The sequence below is a fragment of the Psittacula echo genome (genome assembly GCF_963264785.1).
Source record: "Psittacula echo genome assembly, chromosome: 2".
Taxonomy (NCBI): Eukaryota; Metazoa; Chordata; class Aves; order Psittaciformes; family Psittacidae; genus Psittacula; species Psittacula echo.
This window is the reverse complement of record NC_137737.1, coordinates 113,203,506-113,224,447: the sequence shown is the minus strand read 5'-3', so window position 1 is coordinate 113,224,447 and position 20,942 is coordinate 113,203,506.

The following is a 20,942-nucleotide window of genomic DNA, read 5'->3' as shown; positions in this document are numbered from 1 at the left end:
CTAAATTTCCCTCACCTCAATGCAGAATTTATGGGCTCAATTGAAAAGGACTAAAAACTAACCTAAGTCATCAGCCTGGATGGAAAATGCTCTTTCTCTCCATGGAGAATAAACGTTATGCCACTAACATGCTGGGTTGCTTGGTGTCAGTAGTTCATAGAAGTAGCCAGGCAACTGCTAGAGCAACTCTAACCAGTTACTGCTGCGCTCTGCAGACCAGCCAATTTGTTTCAAGTGCCCTCACCACCACAAAAGCAAAGACAAACATAAACTGAAACACTAATATATAACATTAATATTTCTCCTGGCAACTTACTTCCAGCACATTCTAAAAGACCCTTAAAACCTTTACGAAGTGCAAGGCAATTTATTACCTGCCTCTCTCTAAGCTGTCTGACAACATAGCTCTTCTTTATTTTTGGAAGCAAAAATGCTCCAGCAGCTTGACACAGAAAATAACGATGATTCACGAAGCCTTGACTTTTAATTTGCCAAGCACTAAATGCGCGCTTTCTTACAAAGATGATGACTCAGGTTTTCTCTGGTTTGTCTTGAAAAAGGAGCAATCGGGAAACAAATTGTGGCCTCAGCAGCAGAAATACTGCTTTTGTAAAAGGAAAAGAAAAAATAAAGCAGTCAAGTGAAAACAGCAAATACCTGTGGGAAAAAGTATGAGCATATGTTGGAAATACGCTTTCAATTGGCAATGTGGAGCTTCGTGAGGGGGCTGGTTTGATGCTGCCTTCACGTTTCACTACATGTCGGTAGTAGCTGGTGCTTTGATATGTGCAACTACTACTAACATTTCATAATATGACAATCTAAGAGGTGAAATAGCTTTTGTATTTTAAAATTCATTCAGAACAGCTGCAACTTAGCACTGATGGATACATCATAGCTTTCCTAAATCAACGTCTCCTTTCTTGAGTTATGTAAAGCTGCTTCATTGTCACGCAGACAAGAGACACTAACCTAAAAAAATAAAAGTTTAGGATAAAAGATTTAAAATCTATTATAGCACATTATATGTCAGCATCAGCTGTCTCTAGTATCAAAAAAAGTAATGAAACAACCAGAAATATCATATACACAAGTAAAAGAGTAAAATAAGAATGCAATTAACATTTTGAAGTGACAGTCATAAACACTAAAAAAGCTTATATCAAAACTGCGTGTTTCTGGGTGGGAGAAGGATATTTAGGACATGCTTTTTCCCTAAGTGAATTTTCCAAGAGTCCCAAGTGTTATTTGCCTTCTAGTTCTCTAGTGTCAGTATGGATTTCTCATACCAATTTCTGCGCAGCCTGCCTCTACAGTGAAAATAACTTGTGTTTAGAAAACATACTAACACGTTTTAAGAACATGTTTATTGCATTTAAACTAAAATTGTACATGCAGAGAAAGCTGTTTTCTTTAAAGGATGCCATGTGGTCAGCCTTGGGGTTAACCAACAAGCTTGCTTTAAGCGTCGTTTTTAAAAATCTTTCCTAGATGCTTAGACTGGATTCTGGGGTGCAAATGAGCCCAACGGATTTTCTTTGTTTCTTGGCTTTTGGGGGATATTCCACTTTAGTTCCTAGTGAAGCTTCATAATGAACCACCTACCAAGAAACACCAAACCAGGAGGGTTGGGTGGCTGTAAGTGAAATAACCACTTGCGGAGACCACAGGACAAGTAGCCTATGTTAGTCTGAAGGAGAATAAGGCTGTGTGAAGCTTTAACACATTAGTCAGATTGTACAGGTGCGTAGCTCTAGCAAGCTCTCTCGTTGCCAGGAGCAAGACCAGGGGTAAGGAGAAGAGTAGCTTAGAAAAGAAGTAAGGAAAAGCCTGAAACTACTTGTTAATGTGGTTACAAGCCTTTATTGCAAACCAACTGACTCATGGAGAAGGTTTTTAGGGTTTGCTTTTTAACCTGGCATGCTAATTCTGTAGCATATGAATTGATCTCCATGCATACACAAAGAAGGATAATCAAGTCTAGAGTTGCAACCCTAGCGGGGCAGGTGCATTATTAGTGTTCTGTGGGTATTACATCTTTACTGATAGCAGTAACAAAACATATTCTGTAAATGTGGACAGGACCTATATGAGAATCAGCCTCAAACCTTGAGTCCTAGGGGAGAATGCTGTCTGTGCCTACGTGGAGCTCTCAGCAGGGTAAAACTCCGATTAGTGACGTGGAAGGTGGAGTGGATGTAAGTTTAATGTTATTATGCCAACTTGGATTAGACAACCTTGTGCAACTCTGGCGTTTTTGGAATGCAGTTTGATTACCTCGTCTACCTTGAAAATTTGAACAATAGGATTTAAAAGTCTGGAATACACTGACTAGGCTAAATCTTATCTTCAGGAATGTAGACAGATAAGTAAGTTAACATATAAATGTGATTAACTTACATATGTATACATACACATACACACACACATATACATATAGGTTAGACAGGTATATAGCTTATGTGGGTGTCTGCCCAATTATAAGCACCTGCAGCATTCTAAACACCTCACTTTCTACTCTCTGAATTCCCCCTGGCTGCTGAGGTGCTTCCAAATGATGTGTGTAATATGGATGCTTCGTATACATTTTTCCCCTCCAACCTCACTGCAAGTTCTTTATGCCCTTTATACTTACTATTAGTATACTGGGCTCCGTATTCATCTCCAAGTCTGTCATCATAGTTCACCTCCTATAATCAGGAAATGGCGATTAAATGAACATCCAAGTACAGAAGCTGTCAACCTGGTGTTCATCTCTTTTAAAGTTTAAAAATACCCAAATATTCAATTACCTTTTGCACTCATGTGGCTCTGAAAAGCTCTTCTTAAAAAAAAAAAAAAGAAAGCGGCTTCATCTGTCTTAAGACAGAGTTGAGATCAAAGGTCAATGACAGTCATGTCATTTTTAGCATTTGTGGGAACAGTAAAGGAAAAAAAATCTCAGCAGAAGAGGTGTATGCCCTGCAGTTCTCTGTCTTCTAAGGTAGGATGCTACAGCTCCTGAAAGGAGCTTGTCTGAAGCTTGTCTTATTTTAACCACAACAAGGTCTTGCTGCGTTTAGCTATCTGTTCAGCATGTGGTCCGTCTCATTGAAGGTCTTTGAGACTTTGTTTCGGGATTGGGTTGCAGATAGCGTATGACAAGAAAAAAAACAACTCGACAATCAAACAAACATAACAAAACAAAACAAAAAACCCAACCAAAAAACCACAACAAAACCCCATTATTTATATCCCTTTTTTGTGCACAGCAAAAAAACCCCAAAACACTCTAGAATATAGATATATGCCAGGGAACATAATCTGCTCTCAAACTACAGAGTGAGCACAACTACTTCGGTGCGTGCAATAACTTTGACCTCTGTGTAATTACTCGACGCTTACATCAATAAAACAGTGCCGGGTTTCTTTTCAATTATTCTTTGGGAGTGGCAGGCTGTCTTCCCGGAGCGCTTATTTGTTTCGAATAGGCTAATTTGCTTCACAATTTGCGCATCCCGTCTTCGGGATCGCACGTTTGCCCGAACGGCGAGGGCTGGAGCTGCCCCGGACGCCCCGTCTGCGGCCACCGGCCTCCGCCTGGGGTGGGGAAGAGGGGAGGCAGCCCCAGGGCTCGGCGCTGCTCGGTATCAGCACCGAGCTTTCCCCAAAGGTAACCACCATGGCTGGGCATCGAGCAATTGCCTACGGATGAGTAAGCAGCAAATGTGGCAACTCGGGCCAGCAGCTCTGCAATTAAGGCTATAATTTCAAGTGTAGCCAGTAGTCGTAATGAATATTTATTTCAAGGTACCAAATAAAAGAAATCGCCCAGCGAGGTGGTATAGGGAGGCTTATGGGGATGGTTTGGTTTGTGTGGTGCGGGTACTATCCGGTCGGGAGCAGCTTTGTTCCGTCCCTGGTGGAATAGGCTCCCACTGCCGCAGGGCTTGTGTCCCTGAGCCTGGCAAAGGACCCTTCCCAGAGAAGGAAGGGTAAGGCAGTGCACAGCGAGGCGGCTGGCTGCGGCACCGCTGGGTACGGCTTCCCCAGGGCAGAGCCGGGCGGGGGGGGCTCGGAGTCGGAGGAAGCCGCCGCGGGGCGGCCTCTCTGGGTCCAGTGGCTCCATACCCCGTGCGCTCTGCTGCGGTTGCTGAAGTCACATCGGGTTTTGCCCCGTTGCTGAAGGGGATAGCTGAGGAAGGAGCTGGGCTCTCTGGGAAGCAGCGGGGGGCGGGGGGGCGAGGGCCCTCCGGCTGCCTGGAAGGCTGCAACCCCAGAGAGCCAGAAGCTAGCCCGGGGCGTCAGGCAGCCCCCGAGTCCTTATTACTCCTTCTCCGCGACCAACATCGCCGCGTGTCCCGCAAGCCAAGCGAGCGCCGCGGCTCCCACCCGGCTCTTCCCGGGAGGATTGCAAGCCGCACGGATGCAAAACCCCGAGGGTCCGTCTCCTCCTGAGCCCCTCGACCGAAATCCAGGCGCCCGGCTAAAGGTGCGAGGCTGGTCGGGGCCGGCGCCCAGGCAGCATCCCGTCGAGGGCAGGGACAAGATTTTTGGGTGGATTTTTTTTTATTTTTTTTTTTTTTATTTGTTTCTAAGTTACTGTGCGGGAGGAGTGCCGACCTCCATCCCAGCTGCTTGGTGGCAATCCGTCCCTTCTGAAAGAGCCGCTCCACATAGAGAGCGCTTATTTTATGGGTTTTCTTCGGGGATGGGGAGGTGGGACGGGCGCTGGGGGTGGGGGAGAACCATCGGGTCAAGGCGGACGCCCTAGCCCGGCGGTTCTTCATCACCCCCGGCGCTCATCACCGTTGCTGGACGGGACGAACCCGAGGTGAGCGGCGGGCGCGGTAAGTACCGCTCCCTTCCCCGCGGTACCCCTTCAGCCTCCTCCCCATTCATCCTCAACCCCTCCCGCCCCTTCCCCGCCGCCGCCACTGGGAGCGCGGCCCCTTTAAGAGCCCGGCTTTGCCTCCCGGTAGCTGAAGGTCATTAAAACACAAAAGCGCTCCAGCGCTGCGGTCCAATATAGCGCATGCGCCCTGCCCGAGGACTGGCAGGGAGACGGCAATATGGCGAGAATGCCTGGCAGCGGCGGCGGCGGCGGAGAGTGGAGCGGCGGAGGGGGAGGCGGACGCGGACGCGGCGGCGGGAACAATGCCGGAGACCGGCCGCCCGGCCGCGGCGTCGCCCCCCGCCCGCACCGCTACTGCAGCGCCGGCGAGGAGGAGGAGGGCGAGGAGGAGGATGAGATCCAGGAGGTGCAGATAACGGGGGACGAGGAGGAGGAGGACGGAGCCGATGGGGGGCTGCTGCTGGACGAGGAGGAGGAAGAGGAGATGGGTCTGGAGTGGGACGGCGAGGAGGAGACGGAGCCGCTGCCGTCCGCCCCGGGCCGTACGCCGAGCGGCGGCGGCAGCGGCGTCGGGGCGGCCCCGGGGGGAGCCGCGGCCGCTGCCCCGGGGGGCGGCGGTGGCCCCGGGGGGGCGGCGGAGGACGCGGAGCTGGAGGCGGCCCTGCTGCTGCAGCGGCCGGAGCGGGCGCGGCTGAGCGAGAACACGCGTTTGGCCACCCGCTACGCGGTGCGCATCTTCCGCGAGTACCTGAGCGAGAAGGCGCAGAGCCCCGACTTCGAGACGATGGACAAGGGGGCGCTCTGCCGGGTCCTGCGCTCCTTCTATGCCGAGGCACGCTCCAAGAGCGGACAGCTCTACTCCAAGTCCTCCCTCATCAGCATCCGCAGCTCCCTCAACCGCTACCTCAACGAGCCACCCTACTGCCGCACCCTCGACCTCACCAAGGACCCCGAGCTCCGCGCCGCCAACCTCACCTTGGCTGCTGTCATCCGCAAGCTGGAGGAGCAGGGTGCCGGGCCGGTGGTGCAGAAGCAGGCCATCACCCGCGCTGATCTCCGCAAGCTCTACACTTGCAGTGTCTTCAGCACCCAGAGCCCCTTTGGGCTCCTCAACAAGGTCTGGTTTGAGACCTGCATGTACTTCTGCACCCGGGGCCGGGAGAACCAGCGGGAGCTGGAGGAGGACTCCTTTGGGCTGGCTGTAGATGAGGATGGACGCAAGTTCGTCTACTTCAAGGCATTGGGGCCCTACCACAAGTCGCGCTCATCCTCCTGGAGCAAAAAGCGGGCTGAGAGCAGCGACGAGGAGAACCTGCCCCGCATGTATGAGACTGGCACCGAGTTCTGTCCCTACGCTAGTTTTGTCAAGTACCTCTCCAAGCGCAACCCCCTCTGCAAGGCCTTCTTCCAGCGCCCACGGGACCACTGCAGTGAGGGTGACATCACTTGGTACGAGAACAAGGCCATTGGCAAGAATCTCTTGGGCACCCGCATGCAGATGCTCTCCAAAGCAGCCAAGCTCTCTAAGACCTACACTAACCACTGTATCGGCGCTGTCTCCATTGCCACCCTCAACAGCATCGCCGGTATCGGCACAAAACTGGGGGGACCGCAGCCGCCGCACCACCACCCCCCTCCCCACCACCACCACCTCCTCCATCACCCCGCTGGCGGGGGCTGCTACACCCCTGCAGCTCTCAACGGTGGACCACGGCCCCGGCCACCTGCCGCCAACCCCTACGTGCTGCCCAAAGACAGTGATGCCGCGCCAGTGAAGGCAGAAGCGGCCGCGGTGGCCCCGGTTAAGCGGGCGCTCTACGAGGCAGTGTTCCCGGCAGGGCCTGTGGCCGGTGGTGATGCCTGTGGGCCCTCTGCCTCCCCCAAAAGACTCTGCCGCCGCCCCGCCGAGCCCCTGGATGCCGCCGCGCCTGCCGTGGTGGTGGTCTCAGTGAAACACGACCCCCTGCCTCACCTCCTCCCTGAAGCCAATGGGCACAGAAGCACCACTTCACCCACAGTAGTTTCACCTGCTATTGTTTCCCCCACACAGGTAACCGAAAAAAGAAAAAAAGGAGGAAAAAAAAAAAAAAAGGTGGCAATGGCAACCCCGTACCCTGTCCCACACAGGCCTCACTGCACCCCACCTTGCTTCCCATCTTACGCAAGGCTGGGTACTGATGTACACCACCAGCCCTGGGTGGCTGTCGCTGTTCAGGCACCCAAGGAGCCCAGATGCGAGTTACCCAACTTCCTTGCCCCACAACTTCCTCTGGTCCAGTGGCTGCTCACTGCGTGGGTCAGACTCAAGAGGTGCCTTGGTGCTGCCACGGTCCATGTTGGCAGCAGCACCGATGGCTCAGCCCTGCGGGCTCCTCCTTTCCCTCCTTATTTTTTCTTTCCCCCTTTTTTTCTTCTTTCTCTTTTTTGCGGGAGATGTGAGTTATGAAAGTCGGGCCGAAATAGTAGATAAGGGCATCAGGTATCATCAGTGTGTGTGCTGTTCTTGATGGGCTGATGAACTATTTGAATAACCTCAAATGCAGGAAATGGCTGGGAGAATACTCAATTACACACTAGTAATGAGGGCGTAATTTTAAACTTCAGAAGTTAACAAGAGGGTTAATACAGCAATTGCATTACTCTTGTATTTGTTTATTTAAAATAGCTCTGTTTCCTGGCAATGATCTTCTTTTTCCCCATTTTTTTCAAGTAAGACAAATTGGCTTTAGTTGCATTAGTTACTGTATTGGTGAAATACACAGTAAGAGCACAGTTGAACAGGTTTAGGTGCAGCTTCACTGCGGAACGAGCCCAAGTTCATTAGATGTGTTTCACTGAGGTGAAGGAGGTCTTGTCAGGAGTGCCGTTGAGCTGTGCCATAATGCCTGCGTTGTGAATCGCCTCTGCCGTGTGTCACGCATGCTGCTGCCTGCTCCCTGTCCCCTCCAAAAGTACTTTTCCTTTCGGATGTTTGAGAGCTGAAGCTAAATTACTTCAATTAAAGACTCGCACCTCTGCAATTGGCTTGAAGTTTGGAAGTCATTCTAACTAAATCTATAAAGTGTATGCGGTTATGTTGTGCCCCATAAAATACCGTGTTTCAGGCAAGAACTTTACTGCTGGCTGCCCTACACGATTACAAAACCCCTCTGACATTCTTGTGTCAAGTAATAACAGGGATTGCAGCCGTCAGCCAGAGAGCGCGGTGCTGGGCGAGCACAGGTATATGACATGCCTGAGCTGTTTCCGAAGTGGAAATACCAGTTCTGGACAGACTGACCCTTTCAAAGAGTTTACCAGCTAATCAACCAGCCTGAAGGCTAATTGGGGAGGGAAGAGGGAGGGAGAGCGGGGCTTCCAGTGAATGCCTGCATAAGCATCTATGTTCTTTAAAGTACCTGTGACCTCTCCTTCTAGCAGGGTTGGTTGTTTTTTTTCTTTGGACCACTTCAGTGGAGTGCTGTAGTTTGGTCTCCCGCAGTGTGTATCTGGTGTCTCTGAATGGCTTAGAGGCTTGATTATGTGCAGATAATGTTTTTGTTCTAGCTCATTATTTCAGGTATAAGCTAATGCTCTTCACTGTGTTTAACCCTGGACTCCTCTCTCCCTCGCTTTTAATGACCTTGAAAGTAATTTTGAAACTTCAAACATAGTTTAGCTCTTTCAGAGCAGCAGCACATGTGAGCATGGGGAGGGGAACAGGGATCTGGGCAGAACAGTTCTGATCCAGTTAGCTGTAATGGAGTACGTGTGTCTTTAACCTGTTAAATGAGGTGATTCAGTACCTTCAGTCATCAGGCTGGAGAGCTTGATCTCTACTCACAGGTCTCTTCACACTTTCGTAAAGCTTAGGTGAGGAGAAATCCAGCTGCTGTACTGTTTGTTGCAAGGCTGTGATTCTTATATGAAGCATTCAGTGCTGTAGTTCCCATTAGTGGCAGGCTATAGGGAGAAATATCTAAAATAGATTATAGACTGCACAGGCATGTGCTGTTTTCTTAAGCATATCAAGAAAGAAAATGAGCAATCAGCAAGGATACCAGACAGTGTGGGGTTTTTTTTTCTCAGTAATTACATGGAAATGTTCATCTCCATTCACAGTTTAATGAGCTAAACAAGCTGCCCAGCCACTTTTGTAGCTGAATCTTTCCTTTGCTACAGAACTCGTTAATTTAAGTCTTTAGGAGAAGGAAAAGTGTCTTTTTTAACTGCCAATTCTTCTCATGTCAATTTTAACTTACGCGCTTCTGGGAGGTGACAAAAATGAACAAATACTGGCTGTGGAATAGATTTCCTTGGGAGAATGTTAATGATAAACTTTTTCCCCCTAGCTACCTTTTATAATAGTTAGGCTAATAGAGATCCAGGGCATTTCCTGGGGAAATTAATGGCTGGCTGGGGTTAATGGCCCAAGGCATTGCCTCAAGCCATCGACTCTCCCAGCCGGTCATTAATCCCCAGGAAATGCCCTGGTCCTCAATCGTTATTGCTTAATTATAAACAAAGACTTTCCAGGCCTCTCATCAAGTTAACATGACACTAAATTCAGCTGTTGACAAATACTACAGATTCCTTGAAAACATGAAGGTCATAAGTCTGTGGTTTATTGGTCATCTTTGTAATTTTTCTTCTAGGGGATGGATTCCGCTGCCCTCGCGGACTTGTGCAATACTGTGATGAAAAAGTGGTGGAGTGATGAGTGGGTTTCTCAGCATCTTTCTACTGTGTGCATGCATGCTCTTTTTTTTTTTTTTTCCATAGCATTAAGAAAGGTATAGAAAAGGTTAAACAAAAACACTAAATTGAATGGCTTCTGTGTTCACTGACTACAGACTTCTAAGTGTAAGAATCTGAGCAAGGATGTTAATTTTATGTTTTTCTATCGTGGTTGCGCCTGTCTTCTGTTTTAGCCCCAAGATGTCTTTTCGATGCTGGGTTTGTAGGAACCTCCTCCAGAGCTAGGGAAAGGTACATTAAACCTTGCTCCTGATCCAATGATTGCTTTAGGTTGCAGCCTCGAGAGCAGCATTTACGGAGTGTATTCTAAGCATACAGCACTGTGCCATCATGGCACAACTTTTTTTTCAGTACTTATTTGCTCTGAAGTGTAGCAATTTTCCTGCCACTGACAACAGTACTTCAGCTCAAGTTGATGACAGAGGGATGTAATTTGGCTGTTGTTCATCTCTCGTGTTACTGAAAGATGAACAATAGCTGAAGTTTAAGCTTTTGGTGCTACAATGTGGTGGTAGTTGTTGAGATTTATAGATCTGGTACACGCTGAACTTACTACAGTAGTAATACCCCAAAATAGATCTAGGAAATAGATTGGCTTTTGCCATAGGTGAGGAGAGGTGTGTGTCGCTTGAAAATGCTTCCTTTATGTTGATTCTGTAACTCAGTTGGGTTTCTCTTGGCTGCTTGTGAAGAGTTTCTTCAGCTATTAAGGTATCTACCAAATGCTCAGTGATTAAAACATAAGCCATGTGCATTTGTCTCAGCTGTTCTGGGGAATCCTTAGACATTTTTTTACTCCTGCTTTAAATTGGGAGCTGCCCTTTTTGTTTTCTTTTGATCTGGCACATGTTTCTTGATTGCTTGATGTTCTCTTTGAAGGGTTTACTTTGACCAGAACCAGAAATCTAGTTCTGACTGCAGGTTTTGCAAAAGAAGGCAGAAGAGTAGCACATGACGAATACGAGGAGGTAGCAGGTCCAACTGAGAGCAAAGCAATAAATTAGTCTAGCTCCTTTTTGGTCCTTTTGTTCGGCTGATTTTTTTTTTTTTTTTTTTTTTTTTTAATGTGGATAAGAATTTTTCTGTTTGATCTGGGAACACCCTGCACTTCCATAAAATAGCCACAAGAAAAGACTTCTGTTCTGTACAAGTATTTGTAGTACTCTGACCAGAATCATCACTAGGTGCTTTCCGAGTATACGGGGGGGGGGGGTGGGCGGGCGGTGGGTAGGAGAGCCTGTCAGACTGCTTGAGGGAAGGGTGCTTAGGATAGTGGTGTTAGGATGCCGGGCTTTACTTCTAGGCAGGTAATAGATGGGGCAATATCCCTATCTTAAGGCTACTTAGACTGATGACTGCTAAATACCGTGTTAGTTCTTGTGGCAGAACTGCTGTTGATCAGGTTTCAGAGGTTAGTCCTGGCTGCCCTACTGCCTAGTTAGTGCCATCCTCTTTGATTAATGGATTATCCCGGGTTGCAAGAAAATCAGAAATTTGCGTGGTGTCTTTTTTGAAAGAAATGCTGTGGTTAAAATCTTAAATATTGAGGGTTAAAGGAACTTTAACCTACAGCTAAAGAAACTGTACCTACCTTGGAGGCTACTGTTTGTTTCTTGGTTGTTGTTTGTGGTTTTTTAATGGGAAGATCTTAATCTTCTCCTAAATTACAGATTTGGAAAGTGATTAACTGTAGAAGGGACCTGTTATACCTGGTAGTCATCAAAATTGCTCTGAAATCCTCAGGAGGCAGGGAATAGTGTAGCAGGGGTGTCAAATAGAGTCCGCAAGCACAACTTTCTTACCAGTCTTTGTAGTGAAGCACATGAATCTGGACTGTTGCACTCTTCAGTGGAAGTCTGTTGTTTGTAACTGAGTGCTTCTAAAGTTTGTTCAACAGAGATGGGGATTTTTTTCAAGACAGGCTATGGCCCTTATAACTAACATGAGGTTTGGTAGACATGTGAGTGTTTCCCAAGATGAGTACAAGAAAAGCAGGATAGAGATTAGGTTTAGGGACCTTGTATACAGATTTGAGGGCAGTATATGCCCTGAAAGGAATGAAGGGAACTGTTTTTGCTTTCCTTGACTGAAGTTGGTCCATTTTTGGATCAGCTCTCAGAGATGGAGTTGATTTGAGGTGACTCAGGATGGTATTTTACAGGTGATCTGAGAATGGTGTTTCGATACAAGCGTTTAGAATTGTGGTTGTGGAGTTTAAAGTCAAATACTTGTCATTGTAGGTCCTTTTAGTTGCATTGGCACAATATATTGGAGTTATTAAACTTTGTGACTATTTCAGGTGGTGATTTTATCCCCCTATCACTTTAGTTTTAAGAATATTTTTACTTTTAGAAATTAGACTCCTTTTATTTAGTTAAATCACATGAGCTGAGTCAGAGAACTTGCTTGGTCCAGCCTTCAGTGATGGTTAGATTGCAAGAGGTGATCTGTTTTGTGTAACTCGAAGATGACCTTTTTAGTACAATTAGGAGTAAAAATCCAGTATGACTGAGGCGCTGTTGTATTTTAACACTTTTTAAAATTGTATAGACTCTGAAATGACTATATTTGTATTCTTTCTCTGTGCACATCAAAGCTAAAATGCACAAACTTAAAGGTAGCAGAGAGGTTTGTGGGGGTTTTTTTGTTTGGTTTTTTTTTTTTTTTAACCAAAAAAGTTTCTGTGATTATCCTGTAAAAAGATTTCACATTGCCCACTGCTCTCCTTCCAGAGAGCAAGAGATCAGAAACCTGTTCAGTCTAATTGGTGAGTCTGTATGACAGTGAGCTGCCTTATTTCATGTATGGTGTAGAAATAAATGAGCGCTTAAACCCTTTGAAACACAGCACTACTGCAAAAGCCATAGGCTGTAATTAAATTGAATGTGGGGTTGTATTGTCTTGTGCCCTTGGCTATAAACTTGATAACAGACCATGGTACACCCACTATTGTGTTAGAAGCTGGAACCTAATTAGTGATGTTGTAGATTTTCAGTCACTTTCGAAGCCCTTCTGTTCATCTTTTTCCCTGTGTCCTTTCCTTCTTATTATTTTGCTTTTCTGTTTCTGAAGCAATAAATGCACCCTTCTTTTCAGAAGGAAATCATTAAGGGCATGTAGCCAAATATGTATGTGCAAGATAATTTTTTATCGTATTTTGGATTCAAGGGACAAGTGTTGGTAACTGCATTTTATCTGATGTGGAAGAGATTTAGTAGTGTTATGATAGTAAAAATATATAATCATGTTTCCAGGGAATGCTTTCTAAGTCTCTTCCAGGCATTTGAAGGGGGAGTAAGGAAGGGATGGGAACTTCTTATAATACCTTGATCTAAAAGTAACATTGGAAGACATAGGAATTAATTCTGTTCTGGTTGTTTTTTGAGGATTATCCACAAGGAAAAATGGCTCTTCCAGGCTTTTAGAAATTCACGTGCTTTTGCACTCAGCCAGTTTTAGTTAGTTGATCTGAAAACCTTCTAACTTGCTAAGAATTTAATCCCTAATGAGGGCAAGTGCCTTGCACATGTTCTTATTGCAATTTTTAATTTGAAAAATAATCAAAGTTGTAGTGGAGAGATGCAGTATATGCATTTCCAGTAAGTTCCTACTTACTTGATATTCTTGCCTATTGTATACATCTGTACACTTCTATAGCTAGGACAGATCAATTAAATTGAAACTGAGTGAAATTTTTAAGCTCTGTTCACTTTACTAATGTGTGAAAGCATTGTTTTCACTGTATGTATAGGGCTGATCTGCTCCATATAACAGTCCTGTGCATAGATACTTGAGCTAGCACGTCCTTGGGACTTCTGACTTGCTTCTTGTACTAACCTGGGAGGTACACTGTGCTGATGTGGCTTGCAGCGTTTCTGGTACTTAAACTGGGTAATGTAACCTGGATAATGTGTTATGTACCTTTTGGCAAGGAGTAATCACTTGTCTTCAAACATTGGCACCGACAGTGTGAAACTGATCCTTCGCGTGTAATGCTCTCATGGTTTTCCATTGGGGAACAATAGGAGTCCAGGAGGACAAAGCTGATGCGATCTGCAGGGAGGAATGGACTATAAATCCGTTGGTGAAGCTTCCCCAAGGTGGAGGTAGGAGGGGAGGCTTGAATGTAGCTCATGGGGGTAGGTGCTGTTCAGGTAACACAGGCTGGACCACTTGTCCTTGCAAAAGGAGGAGGGCAGAAATCTGTTTATGGAAGATGAGGCACACGGATAAATTTTGGCTTTCCTTCTGTTTTCTTATCCCAAAGATCTTGTGAAGGTGCTGGGGTGATTTCTTATTTGGCCTTACCTCTAGCACAGTGTTTAATTTCACTCTCTCCTCCTTAAATTGCCCAGGAACCAGATCAGATGATGCTGTTATTTGTTTTAGTTTGCTTTTCAGTATGGGAAGTGGAAAGAGGAGGCTGTGTAGTTGGGATTCTTGTGCTTGATAGCTCTAATAAAGAGGCCACAGCTCTCAAGCTTCCCCACAATTTGGCACCTATGTATGCTGTTACTACTTTTAATCTGTCAGAAACATAATGCATAAATGAATGATTTCCCTAAAACACCACTTTATTTTAAGCTTCTCTCTCTCTCTTTTTTTTAAATGTCTGTCTATTTACATTTAAAATTAAGGATTGCTGGATAAATTTCAAGAGCAATTTCTCTACATCCTTCAGCTGAATCCTAAGCTTTTACTCTCTGCAGTGATATATATAGCTGCTTCTTTCACTACTGTTTATTTTCTCCATATATTTCTAGTAGGCTTCAAAAGTGGCAGGGAGAGGTTGGGCTGAAGTAAGGACAGCATCCTGTCTGGTGCTTTGACTTTCAGTTAGTAAGGTTCAGTATTGGCATCCTGAGTTCTTCCTGTGGTCAGGGTTATTGGCTGTGAAGCCTGTGCTTCCCTTGCTAGCGTGAGCTCTTGTTTTGTGGGTGAGGAGTTTGCAGGGCACCCAAAGCAGCAGCACTGAAATACTCGGGTGCAAGAGGAAATCATCAGTGGTTAATTACCAAGCACCCTCTGGCTTAAAGCTCCCCTGGAGAAGAAGCAGCGGAAGCATGTGGTGTGTCTGGCTGACACAGGGGTGGGAGCATGGGCTGTGTGGGTTTAGCACGAAAGAGAAGGGGAAATCCGCTCACTTTGCCCTCCTCACCTCAATTCTACTTGGGTTGAGATGTTTTCTACTTGTGCCTCAAGTGTGGGTAAGAGTAGGAGAAAGGAAGGTGAAGTGGGCTTAAATAGCTTCCTTCCTCCCTTCTTACAAGGGCTGGCTGTTACCTGTGACATGCCTGTTAAATTCCTTCCCTCATATTGAAATTGCCCCATTCAGAAGTATGCAAGTCATCCGAAGTGCTGTAATTAACCCATCTAGTTTTGATGCCAAATTAGGAGGAACTAACTGTGAGAGTGAGGTTGACAAGTTGGAAAGTGTAAATGGGAGCACAGACGCTGAAGCAGACAAACCTATGGCTGTAGTATGAATGGTGTGTGAATGTCAGCTGCCTCTCTGAGGGTTTCCCAGTGTTTCTAGTAATGTTATGACTAGTAGCACTCACATAAAGAATGCCTGTGTGCTCTTCCTCCTCAGCTCAGATATGATGGCTGCAGTTGTTTATCACAGGAGTTAGCTAGAAAATTATTGCAGACCAAGTTTGTGGTTATTGGGAGGTGATGATTTTTGTGGGCTTTTATATTGCTTATCAGTGCTAGTTTCCATCTTGGGTTTAGAAAACATGTCTTTTTCCTGTCATCATAACACTGATTTCTGGAAGCTCTCCCTAGACCATTGTAAGACGAGATTCATGTTTCTTCTTCATTCTTTAAAATGCCTTTGTTTGGGGATGGGGAAATAAAAAGATGCTCTAAACATGTGGGTTTTGGCAAATAACCAGTCCATAATGAGCTGTTTAGTCTTTTGGTATATTTTAATACTTTATCTTGTCTCTTAATTTGGTAATGCTCAAGTATGTATCTTGCTGATTATTTTTGTTGGAAAATACAGTTTCTCTGGGGGAAAAAAACCCAAAACATAACAAAAACCTCTCTTTTATCTGGAAATGCACACTAATCGGTGACTGGCAAACGTGGCAGTGGAAAAGTGACTGTTCTTGGGGGCAAAATGGATAATGCAAAGCTCTGTGGTCCATGAAACCATGTGAGGGGAACTTAAGTTCTCTAGAACTGACAGATGTTGGTAGGAATATGATTTCTTTCCAGCACGAACGCTTGAAAAAGTGATATTCCTCGGCAGGGATGAAAATGCAAATCCAGTCGACTCTCTCTTTTCTACCCAAGTACTGTTTGAAAATAATATAGACAGAGTGGGACTAACACAGTTTCAGTGTCAGACTCAAAATTAAACTGCTGCTGAATTGTCTTTTTGAAGCTGTTGCCAATCCAAAACAGTAACAGTTGCAGTCTGACTTTTTTATATCCATATTTTTTCTTTTTTTTAAAAAAAGCAGTAACAGCTTTAATGTCCTTTCATAACTTTGTCGTTTTGCCTTCCTTTTGGGGTATTTGATGCACTTCCAAAGCAGCCTTATTCCTGGTTTTGTCTTCAGAAGTTCTTGCAAGTTACCTTTTTTGGGAGTGTATTTTTAATGTGATATTTTTGAACTGCACCTGCATTTGTCAGTGGGTGTCAAATAAAACATTGTGAGGTTTTTTGACATCTTCCAAGTAGGACCTGGGCACAAATGTTTTGTCTGAAAGTACTTTTAGATACAAACTGTTCCCTTCGGTTTTAGGCATTGAAAAGTGTCAAAAGTAAGAAATTTGAAAAAAGAGTAAGGAAACCCAGGTTCATTGAAACTAGCAAGTACAAATGTGTCAAAATGGGTATTGAGTTTAAAACATACAGTGACTCAATACTAAATATAGTATTAATTTAGAAGCTAATGCATTGCACCGGTGTATGGAAGTAGCACTACACTACTGCGTAAATGGTAAATGTATCCCCATGGTACAGAGAAGGATAATTCAATGCTCTTTTTTTAAAGTTTGCTCTGGTAATTCATTGGGAAAAGATTCCTCATGCCTGTGCTGAAGTGGAATGTTAACCGCTCAGTTTTCCTCAGTACAGTATATTCACTTCCAACTGCTCATAGGTATATTCAGGATCATGAATATAATAGTAGGCTCCATTTGCAGTATGGGATAATGATATGGTAGTAACTGTTGCAGTCACATAAAACATACGGCAGGCACTTCCAGAAGCTTATATGCTTTGGTTGTTGAGAGATACCAAAGTGTCAGGTCAAATACATATCTTTCCAGGAAAAGATATACTAGCTGATAAATATTTTCATTTGGTTTTGTTTGTTTTTAGATTTCACAAGGCCTGTGTCCAAATTTTTGCTGAAAAAGCAAAACACGCTTCTCCTTCCCTCTGCTCCTTCCTGTGCTTGGTAGCTTAGCTGAATACTCTTACTTACTGAGGCATTTCTGTTTCTGTAAAGTGCTGGACTGATTCCACTGGACACTTTTTTTGCTACAGGGGTATGATCTTACAGGTGTTAGTTGCTATCAAACGCTCTGGTGTGGTGGTGTTCTGACATTCTTCAGTGCAGATTTCCAGTGACAGAGCTTCAACTACCTAGCTACCCTCACCTTCCCAGCAGTGGTCCCTTGCTCGACATGTGGGATGGCAGAATCCTCTGTGCCCCCATCCTGCCTGTGGGGAGCTGGTTCAGGCTCCTCCAGCACAAATGAGCAGGGACCACTGCAGGAATGCTGGGTACTGCTGCTGACAGCCCAAGACTCTGGGCTCCTGGGGATTCTCTTTAACATTACTGACAGTGATCTGAAATAGCTGTTAACTCTTTTATCTCAAAGGACTAGACTTTTAGGAAGGGAGGAGAGCAGAGATGAGCATGCCAGCTTATCTCGAGGTCAGAGAGCAAGGGTTAAATAACTGCCAGCAGGATTTTGAAGGCAGAACATAAGGATTTTGTGAGAAGAAAAAGATCTAGAAATAAGGTGAATGGAAAAGGAGGGGGAGAGGGAAAGCAGGGTGAGGAAATGCTACAAGCTATCTTGTAGCACATCAGTTTGGAAACTAGTTCTGTGTGCCATTGTGCTTCTGCTGGATTAGTTTAATAGATTCAAGGGGTAGGAAATAATGCTTCTGTTTGGAGAGGAGCTAAAATTGGAGGAAAAAATAAGGATTTAATAAAATAACAACCAAACCTTATTTCCTAATGCTAAATAACAAATATAGTAGATGCACTGAAGCAGGCTTTGATCAAGGAGAAGATGGATCCAGAGCGTTGGCAAAGAGGAATTACGCATTTTTCTCTTTAAAGTAGAAATGCTATAGGAAAATGTAAAAGAACAGTGAAGGGGTGGGGAGCAAGTTTTGGTTTTCTTCAACTTTAAAGTTAGTTAAAAGAAAATGAGTATGACAGGTACATTGTATTATTGTCTCTTATGGAAATTAAAATATAAAGATTTTTTTTTCCCCTTAACCTTAAGAAATGTGACATTTAAACCAGTGGTTTCCTATAGCATTTTGTGTCAGAGTAAGCATTGGTTCTTGGGTATGTATCCTTGAAGAAATCCACTATGAGTGCTGTGGTAAAATGTCCTATAAGCATTGTGTTTGGTTTTATGCCTAACGGACAATAAACTAGTTTTCTCAGGCTATTTGAAATACCCTTTGTAAATTATAGTGTCTGGATCAACTTTTCATTCACATCTGACTAGAACTCAGTGAGGAAGTTAGGAAAACGTTTTTGATCAAACTGCTGTATAAACTAGTCATCTATTCCATTAATCTTTAAGCCAGTTCATAAAATTGCTGAGAAGAACCCTGGTGGGTTCCTGCTTCATCCCTCCTGGATGCCAAACAGAGCAGGAGCAGCTCCACTGCGTGATGGAGGGGCACGTGGGAAGTTTGAGGAGTCTAGAGGAGGGGAGACAGTGGGAGAGCCTTGTTTTTTCCATGTTTATCTGACTCCCAGTTTCCTAGTGGAATACATGTATTGTTGAATTAGTTCCATGAATAGCTGTCTGCACCCAGAATGACTTGTGTGTGTTAGTTCTATTCTGTGTATATTAATGCCTGTATTTTTGTTGCGTCAGTTCATGTCCTATATGAGAACCTTAAATGCCTCAATGGTGCTCTTGATCAAAACAGGGTTTTTTTTCCCTAAGGAAACCAGTGTAAGGTGATAGCTCTGAAGTCAGGAGTTTCTCGTTGATTCTGGTGATAGATGGCTGGATACTAGCTTTCAGCAACCCGTTCTTGAGGAGTTGTTAAACTGCTATCATGCTATCATGTCCACTTTTTTCATAAATGGTTTTGAACTTCTACACAACCTCTTTACAGATCTCTCTTCTGACTAGGAATCTCAGATCAATATTTACAGCATCTCTTCCCATGCTTTACTTATACAGCTATATCAAGATGTATGGTTATGTACTTTATAAGAAACTTACTCAAGGGAGAAGTTTTCATCTGATCAGCAATGTTTATTTGTTGGTAGTAGTAGGGGATGCTTTGAGGACTGTTATAAAAGCAGTAGTATTGTGTTTTGGAGAAACTGTCAAATGCACTGGCTTTGTTGTGACTTGAAAAATAAAGCTTTGTGTTTTACCATGGAAGAAAGTACATGAAAAGTGGCAACCACAACATAAAGCCTCCCTGGAGCAAACATGTGGTCTGTGTGCCAGCGGAATGGTACCATGAGAGTTAAGAAGCTGTGCTTCAGGATATAAGAGATGGCAGTGTTGGACATGGCGTCCCAGCTGTAAGGAGGAGACAGGCTACGTGGCTGAGAAAGATGGTAAGAGATGTTAATCTTGTTGCACCAGCAATGTAGCCCAAAATTGGGTGAGGAAGAAAGTCCTCATCTGCAGTAACAGAAAGCATGTTTTTTGGTGTGAAAATTAGCTGTCTTAGTCTGGCTCCCAGTGAACAAGTATCCTTGCAATGCAGGCAACCAGAACTGACACTGATTGTCACTCCTGTTGGCAGCCTGAGTGGCAAGGCAAGGGGAGGAGCTGCCCTCCCTCAGAGATGAGCTCCTGAGATGGGCTGATGGCTGTGTGAGACAGCTCGCTGTGCCAGTGGTACACTTACTGTCTGGATGGTCAGCTGGGCTGTGGATGTGGCGTTATCTAAAAGTAGCAGACTTTTATACCAATTTAAGTGGAAAAACAAGACTAATGGCCAAATTCATACTCTCTGTTTTTCACTAATAGTGAAAAACAGCAGTTTGCTTCTTCATCCTCCTGGCTTTACCATCTTCATATAACTGCTGCCTTTACTGATGGCTTCTTGTGTCTAATCATTTCTTCATGAAGCAGATGATTATATTTATTTTATCCTGCATGAGCTTCTTTTTGTCACTTGTTTCCCTCCACTCCATTTCTACTCCAGGCAAAAATTATTTCCAGCTGAGAAGGGCTGGATGCGTGTCATTCCAGAGCAATTGTAAATGACCCTACAGATTTGCTTGTAGAAAGTAGAACATATTTCCCCTTGGTGCACACCCCCTTTTCTTATCTATAAGGCATACAAGAAAAGTCATATGGAGCCAGACCTGAGGGGTGTCTGTGCCCACACCACATCCCCACATCAGTGGTCAAGAGCAGGTGTCTGTAGAAAACAGGAATGGACAAGAAGGTGGTGCTTCTCATGTGGATGTTATAAAGATGTTTGTCGGGTCTCGCTCTGAGGTGCAAGTGATGTGGCAGAAGGACATTTATCATTAAAAAGTAGATATTAAATGCAATCCCATTGGGCTTGTAGGATAAACGGGCCCCTTTGCATTTTTCTGTCAAACTGTTTTGATGGGAATGCTGATTACAGACAAGGTAAACTTGTTTGTACTTCATTCATTAATAGCAAACTATAAACTGCCCTGCCTCCCCTCCCCACAGGCAAGGCACTTGAGGAGATGCCAGGCAATTAAAGTACTTAAGACAGTAATTACACTCAAATATACAACAAAAATAAAATCACTGCACATGTTTTTTTTTTTGGTTTTTTTTTTTTTTTTTTATGCTTGGTTTTGTTCTCTGCGTGTATTAAACCATGATTCTTGCCTCACGATTGAACAGGAATCTCTCAACTGGTAATACCAAAGTGTGCGACAAGTTTGCTTTGGTTCAGCTGGATGTTTAATAACCTCTTTGGTAGTCTTGCTATTAAACTCTTCAGAGCTCTGAAACTTTTACTTTTTAGATGTATCTTGGTACAGAAAGCCAGAGCACCTCTGAGTCTTAGCACTGACCAGTAGGGAGGTGATACCAATGCTCCCTTGAAACTTTTACTTTCTAGGGTTTCTTGGTAGTTTTCTTATTGTACAAGGAGTAGCATCTCTGGTTACTGTGATGCTAAGGAGGGGAAGATTGACTT